This window comes from Callithrix jacchus, chromosome 4 (genome assembly GCF_049354715.1).
Source record: "Callithrix jacchus isolate 240 chromosome 4, calJac240_pri, whole genome shotgun sequence".
NCBI lineage: Eukaryota > Metazoa > Chordata > Mammalia > Primates > Cebidae > Callithrix > Callithrix jacchus.
In genome coordinates this window covers 42,231,010-42,238,784 of record NC_133505.1, presented here as the reverse complement: position 1 = coordinate 42,238,784, position 7,775 = coordinate 42,231,010, and the positions used below count along the sequence as shown (strand labels likewise).

The 7,775-nt window shown below is 48.3% G+C and overlaps 1 long non-coding RNA gene across 1 annotated transcript; it reads right to left on the bottom strand.

The window, feature by feature from the left end:
- Positions 1–263: 263 nt before the first annotated feature.
- LOC144582123 (uncharacterized) lies at positions 264–7,578 on the bottom strand. The gene is made up of 2 exons (XR_013534166.1): positions 1,272–7,578; positions 264–471 (listed from the first exon to the last, which is right to left on the bottom strand). It is a non-coding gene; the product is annotated as an uncharacterized LOC144582123 (long non-coding RNA).
- Positions 7,579–7,775: the final 197 nt, after the last annotated feature.

Sequence of the window (7,775 nt, the reverse complement as noted above, 5' to 3'; positions counted from 1 at the left end):
AACAACAATTGCATTAGGTATTATAAGTAATCTAGAGATGATTTAAAGTATATGGGAGGATGTGCATAGGTTATGTGCAAAAACTAGGCCATTTTATTTTTACTTTTTATTTTTTTGAGACCGAGTCTTGCTCTGTCACCCAGGCTGGAGTACAATGGCATGATCTTGGCTCACTGCAACCTCTGCCTCCTGGGTTCAAGTGATTCTCATGCCTCAGCCTCTTGAGTAGCTGGGGATTATAGGTGCCCACCACCACATCCAGCTAATTTTTGTATTTTTATTAGAGATATGGTTTCACCATGTTGGCCAGGCTGGTCTCGAACTCTTAACCTCAGGTGATCCAACCAACTCGGCCTCCAAAAGTGCTGGGATTACAGGCATGAGCCACCGCACCCTGCTGTATGCCATTTTTTATCAGGAACATAGGTATCCTTGGAGTTTGGAATCCTCTGGTGTCTTGGAACCAATCCCCTGTGGGTTCCAAGAGATACATTTATTTAATTAGTGGGTTTGGGGATGAAAATTTTTTTATAATACAAAAGAAGGTGCGGGGGTGGGGGAATTGTCAGAAAAGTGGTATAACTTTTCGAAAGACAATAGGGTGAAAACTCCTCAACTGGGGAATCTGAAGGAGGGGCTGTGTTTTTCCAGGACTGGAGGACCTCCTTCCCAGCCCTATGAGGAGGAGGAACAGACATCCACCCTGGTGCCCACCAGACCTGGGTGTGGGTAAGTCAATCCTTACGGCCTTGTAGGGTTTTTGCCCTGGGAATCCAGGAGAAACAGAGCTGGGGGTGAGGTACTTGGGTTTCCCCTCTGCCCTGCACCGAGCAGCCCTGGCTGCTTCGTCTCCTCAACCCTAGCAGAGGCCCTCAAGAGGGGACATCCCATGAATGTGGTTGGACTCTGAGAGTTTATAAGATTCAAGCTGAGATATGGGACTGTGATGCTGTAATTTCATGGGGAGGGGCAAACCTGGAGCCAGGGAGAAAGGGCGCTGAGGGGAAGATTGCGGTTCTGGGGGCCCTGCGTCCTGGCCCCCACTTTATGGCAATGAAGCTCCTCTTCCATACTTGGTCACGCTGTCTGCATAGGATTGGCTGCCCTCAGCCCGGGGGGCGGGGCGTGGGTATTTGCAGCCAATCAAGGAAGCTTCCCTGCCACAGGACTAGATTCGAGTTGGGCACATGACCCATTCAAGCCAATGAGACACAGGAAATTGGTACTGGGGCACTCGGGGAAAGGAGCCCCTTTGCTTTTCCGAGAGTTACCGGCAGAGTTGTGCTCACTGCTGCTGGACTGGAAGGAGGGAGCATGTGCCAGTAGCTCCACGACTGCTGACAGCCATCGGAGGGGCGGAGGGGGCAGTGTTAGGATAATGCTGATGCCATGGAAGACAGAAGAGAGAGAGGAGCAGGGTCTCCAGTGACACCACTGGGTTGCTGGAGCGAGCCTCACCTGGAGCAGTTTAACTTTGCATTTTTTTTTTCTAAATCATGAGAGCCAATACATCCTCTCTGTTTAAGTCAGTATTTTCTGTTACTTGCAATTGAAATATTCCTTCCTGACAATGCTGGTCTCTGCTCTGCTCCAGTATTGTCACACCTATGTGGATCATAAAGAAGAGGCAACAGGCAAGGTTACTGACGGCACAGGGCTGGTGGCCACACCCCACAGGATTCTGATCGATGACGGCATCTGATTCATGATGGACATCTCAGGCTATCGGCTGCTTCGTGACTCAGGGTCAGGCATTCAGTCTCCCCACAGCCCATGGTGGCACACATTTCCTCAAAGAAGAGTTACTTATTCAGAAGCTCCAGAGACTACACTGGGAATTTGGGACTGGAGGCTTGTTTCAGGTGAACTCCACACAGCATTGTGCCCTGCCCTGCACACTAAACACCACTAGCAAGGGCTGAGGACAAAGAGGCCTGGACCCCAGCTGAGACCCCCTGCAGAGCCTGCCTTTGCATGGGGCCCCACTCAAAGCTGGATGTTTTCAGATTGTTTAGAAACCCCTTTTACGTTGGTAAAAAGAATTGATCTGTGTTTTTGGTTTTTTTTTTGAGACAGTCTCACTTTGTTTTCCAGGTTGAAGTGCAGTGGTGGGATCTTGGCTCACTGCAACTTCTGACTCCCTGGTTCAAGCGATTCTCTTGCCTCAGCTTCGGGAGTAGCTGGGACTACAGGTGCATGCCACCACGCCCAGCTAATTTTTTGTACTTTTAGTAGAGGCGGGGTTTCACCGTGCTAGACAGGATGGTCTTGATCTCCTGACCTTGTGATCCACCGGCCTTGGCCTCCCAAAGTGCTGGCATTACAGGCGTGAGCCACCACACCTGGACAAAAGAATTAATCTTAAGACTGCCTTAAAAATCCAAAGAAGTCATGAGGCATTGTGCCTCCTTTTAAGTTCTTCATTTGAAATGAACTCTCCAACATGTCTGAGACCACTGGACCTGCAGGAGCCTCTCTGAGGTGCCAGGGCCTGAATCACGGCCCAGTCTCTGTCACATGTGCATCTTACCAAGACATCGAGGAAACCTGTCGGACCCGATTAGTCTTGTGTGATCAATACAGAGCACGAGCCCATTGGCAGGATGATGCTCCTCAGGATGGGGAGCTGGTCCAGGCTGTGGGACGAGCTAGAAAGCCAGCGTTCCCCGAGGCAGAGCTGTACCATTCTGTTCCTCTCCCTGCCAGGGGCAAGCAAACCACTTCAAGTGTTTTCTGCTTGTCAGGAGGAGTACATTCTATTTTCCAGATCAGCAACTGAATGCCAAGCACAGGGCTGAATTAATTTGCTCTGCCAAGGAGCCCACATCTGGAACAGCAACTGCAAATAAAGTGGCCACCCAATTAAGTGTATAACATGCCACTGTCGTTTTCTAAACCTGGCTATTTTTCACACTGGCCAATCTGGGATAGCAGGGAGATGTGGTCAGTATTGTCCCAATTACATCTTTCTGGTGTCAGGTGGTGACACTCAGCCTCGCAGCCCACTGGGGTTGCAGTGTTGCTTTTGGTTACTGTATTCATGGGTAGAAGGAGCTCAAGTGACTTCCTCCTGGCCCTTCCTATCACTAAGTCTTCTGATCAGGAAGCTGATGCGGGTTTTCTCACCTATGAAGACCTCTATTTCCTTTCAGGAACTGGGGAAGTAACTGCTGGAGGGGACTGAAGTCCCACTGACCTACTGTAGGGAGGATTCAGGTGGGAACACAGTTATCCCTGAGTTCCCCAAGTGCCCATCTGCCATAGAGACCACAGTGTTACTGTCCCCAGGAATTAGAGCTGGCTCAGATAATCCTCTAATCACCTATTCCTCCTGTGATTATGTCTTAGTTCATTTGTGTTGCTATAAAGGAGTACCCAAGGCTGGGTAATTTATAAAGAAAAGAGATTTATTTGTCTCATGGTTCTACAGGCTGTAGAAGAAGCATGACGCCAGCATCTGCTCCTGGTGAGGGCTTCTGGAAGCTTCTGCTTATGACAGAAGGCAAAGGGGAGCTGGCTGCAGAGATCACATGTCAGGAAGCCAGAGAGACAGAAGGAAGGTGCCAGGCTCTTTCAATAATCAGTTCTCTTGGGAACTAATAGAGTAAGAATGCACTCATTACTGTGAACGTGGTGCCAAGACACTCATGAGGGGTCCACTCTCATGACCCAAGTTCCTCTCACCAGGTCCTATTTCCAACATTGGGGATGAAATTTCAACATGAGATTTGGAGGGGACAAATATCCAAACCATATCAGCTCAGTAACCTAGGTAAAGGGCGGCAGCTGTCTTTGGAGGAAACTCACAGATTTATCATGTCCCATGTGTGCTGTTTTAACAGATCCTAGCTCAAAGGCCCTGTTGGCCCCTGCATTTGAGAAGCTCTGGGTCTGAACCAACCCTGGACTGGGAACTCCCTCTCAGTTACAGGTACTCAACAAGCTCTTCATTTACCAAACCTGGAGGATTTTGGTTATAGAATCAAGTAAGACCTCAGTGGGCTGCTTGCTCATTTCATCTCTTCACTGATCAAGGGATGGCTTGATCAATTACCCATACCCAGGGATCACTGCTTTCCCAGTGATTCCCTTAGCACCCACTCCCTGCCTCCTTTAGGGGATGGCCATGACCACTATTTTCACATAGTTACTTAATCTGGGCTAGGCCGCTAAAGCTCTTTCCACCCACTCTAAGATTAGAAATCCCATTTAACAGCAGCACTTCTGCTATAATTTCTATCGAGAATGGGTAGCTGAGCCCATTTTGCAGATTTGGGAAGGGTTGATATGCACTTTTATTGGTCCTGACCATGGTTCATGCATGGCCATGACAGTGTGCCTCTCACATCACCTTCTGCAGTCCCTGTAATTGACTGCTGGCCCCAGCAGCTGCACTCTGAGTCCTCCACTGTGTTTGTACCAGCACCACACTTTCCCAACCTGCACCAGGCCTGCCTGTGCCCCACAGGGATGACAGGCATGCCCAACCCTGTGAGATGCAGGGCTCCTCTTACAGGTGACTGTGGCTCAAGGACTTCCCATCAGCCTTGCTGAAACATTCTCAGAGCTGCCCAGTCACCTGAAACTCTCCTGACATGGCCTTCCTTCCTTCCCTTGGTCTTTCCCAGTGGTCAGGCCTGCAGTGCCATGAGGGCACTGCCTACCGCCTCTGCCTTTCTCCCTGTGTTCCTCTGCAGGAGTTTTCTAATCCCATCTTGGTGTCTGTATCCTGGAGGACCTAAGCTAACACATTTCATACCGTAAGTTGGATAAGAGGTTCATCGATGTTTGTTACATTATTCTTTAAACCTTTTGTAAATCTGAAACATGCTATTAATTTTTTTGATAATAAAAAGACAAGATTATTTTCATTTTTCACTGAGAGCATCCTCAAGGGAAGGAGGAAGGGAGAGGCTCCTGGAATTGATGTGAATTGAGAGATCAGTTCAGCATTCCTCTCTAGCTATTTTGATTTCTGTTCCTCTAATTATGTCAAGGATTTTCCGGTCCCTTTTTGCCAATTAGTGTGGATCATCATACTGTCCAGGTTTGCATTAGTGACTTCTGCAAAGTGTCAGAATTTCTGCCAACTGCCAGAGAGAATACCCTGAATGCAAAATTTCTGGTGACTGCACCCATACCAAGAAATGCACTAAACCTGCACTTCTATCCCTCTCGCCTTGATAAATGCCCCCTCGAAATCCATTTCCACACATATTTCTCATACCTTAGGAATGTAAATTAGTGAGTTTCTGCAGTTCTTTCTGAGAATAACTTTTTCCCACCCTGATTCTGAATTTTATCATCTGGACCACGTTTAATCTGGGTCCTCAATATTTTGGGAGAAACAGTGAGGGGTGAGTCATGAGGGAGCCCGAGGGTGGTGAACTGAGGTACTTGGAGGCTTAGGGTGCTCTGAGTCCTTATAATCCTCCCAGATATCACTGTTCCAATAGGAAATTAATATTTCCTAGCCAATTCCCTCCATTTTGCAGAAGTGACCTGGTGAGGTTGTGAATTCACTGACACTGTAGTTCAGTAACTTCAGAATCAATATCCAAGTTCAGTCTTCAGCAATTTCAACTCTAAGGCTACATGCAATAAAAGATTATTTCAGCATGGTCATATAATGGCTCTGAATTTTATTCAGTGCCTCCAGGCAAGCATTTTGAGTTGAGCCTGTCATTTTCTTGCTTTAAATTATCCAGTATTAGGAACAAGCATCCAGCCTATGGTCCCAGCTCTCCTCATCCTTTATAAATTGGTCCATGGCAGCTGCTATAGTCTTTCGCTTTTGGTTGGCGTGTGGTCCCAGGTGACCAGAGGGTATAACATGATTAGTTGTTCACCACTCCGTACCATTGGCAGCCACTTTCCTATCCAGTAATATGAACCAGAGTCCTCCTGATTTTCCCCCATGGGTTTATGAAAGCCAGTTCTAAGTAGCTCACATATCCCTAAGGGTTTTGCGTGAATCCCACTCCTGGCACTCATTTTTGAATCAGGGTTATTTGGTTGCAAGCACCAAAAGTCGACTCTGAAAAAGTTAAAGAAGAACAGGGGATTTGTTGAGGAGTTAGTGAAGCAGCTCACAGATTAGAAGGAGGAGCTAGACAACAGATCTCAGGATCGACAGGAACCAGGGCAGCTCTGGAGTCCTGAGTAGCATGTGCAGTCTCTTTAGGGCGCAGCCACAAGATGCCTCCGTGCTTACCACCTTCCATCCTGTGTGTCTCCAGCAGAAATTCAGGTTCTGGAGGGAGGTTCTGATTGGGTTAGACTGGGCCATGGACCTGACCCTACTATGAGAAGGACATAGGCCCAGAGATTCGCCACCTCATGGAACCAACACAAGGCCAGGGAAACTGTGGTTCCCCCCAAGGAAAAGATGGTGACCAGACAAAACGAGTGTGTGAATTCCATACACTATTTCTTTTCAACGGTGAGCCTTTCCACATTCTCTTTCCTCTACCTGGACAGCTCTGTTCCCCTGCAGGCCTTGGCTCAGGTGTCACTTCCTCTGGGAGGTTTCCGTGAGCATCCAAGCCAGGGATGGGTGCCCTCCTAGGTAATGCCATAGCGCTTGTCTCACTGTGCTGTGGTTGTCTATTGAGTTGTCTTCTCTCTTGTTAGATGGGGAGCTCCGTAATTGTAAGGATCACGTCTACCTTGCTCACAGTTATCAGCCCCAAGTGACACCATGCATGGCACATAGTGGATCCTTAGGAGCTATTTGTTACATGAATAAAGATAAAAATCCAGCTCTCTCACTAACCTGATGTGAATTTAGAGAAGGCCCTTCCCCTTTGGGCTTTAGTTTTCTTATTCGTAAAGTGCAGGGAAGCAGTATTTATTATTTGAGGATAGTTTGATGTCAGGAAAGAGAAATCCACCTATACTTGCTCAACAAAATAGGAAGGGTACTGTGAGGAATCAGGGGTGTCTCATGGAACCTGAGGGCTGTGCAAGAGCTGACACAGGAGCTGGAAAACGTTCTAGAATCAGTGTGGACCCTTGTTCATCCTGCTCCTTCTTTTGGAGCCATGTGGTCCTGCCTCTCGCTCCTCTTGCAGCACTCCAGGTCTCTGTCTGTTCTGTGTTTATGGATGCAGTGGCCGCTTCAGCCCACTTGTCTCAGGTCCTTCCAGCTGGTGTGTCCCAGGTTGGGTTTGCTGAGGGGCAGATGCTGACGTGGAGCTTGTTGTGGAGGATGTTTACTAGGGAATGTTCTCAGGCTTAACCCCTGTGGGAGGAAAGGGAAGGTGCAGGAGTGGACAGAGGGGGAAATTGAGGTGTGATGACATCCCCAAGATGTCCTCTCATCTCATGGAAAGCCCTGGACCTGGGATAGTGAGGGAACTGAGCCTTTAACCATCCCTCCACATTAGTCATCAAATTAGTCATCAAATGTGGGCTGCCCAGCAAGGAGAGCACAGCCATGGCCAAAGCAGCTTTCTTCAGCTGAGGCCATCCTTGAAGCCCTGACAGCTGGTGATATGCTTTGGATTTGCAACCCCATCAAAATCTCACGTCCAGTTGTAATCGGAGGAGAGGTCTGGTGGGAGGTGATTGAATTCTGGGGGTGGATTTCCCCCTCTCTGTTCTTGTCAAAGTGAGTGAGCTCTTGTGAGATCTGGTTATTTAAAAGTGTGTGGCACCTCCCCCTTCACTCTCTTACTCCTTTCCAAGCCTTGTAAGATGTGCCTGCCTTCCCTTTGCTCTCTGCCATGATTATAAGTTTCCTGAGGCCTCCTCAGCCATGCTTCCTGTATAGC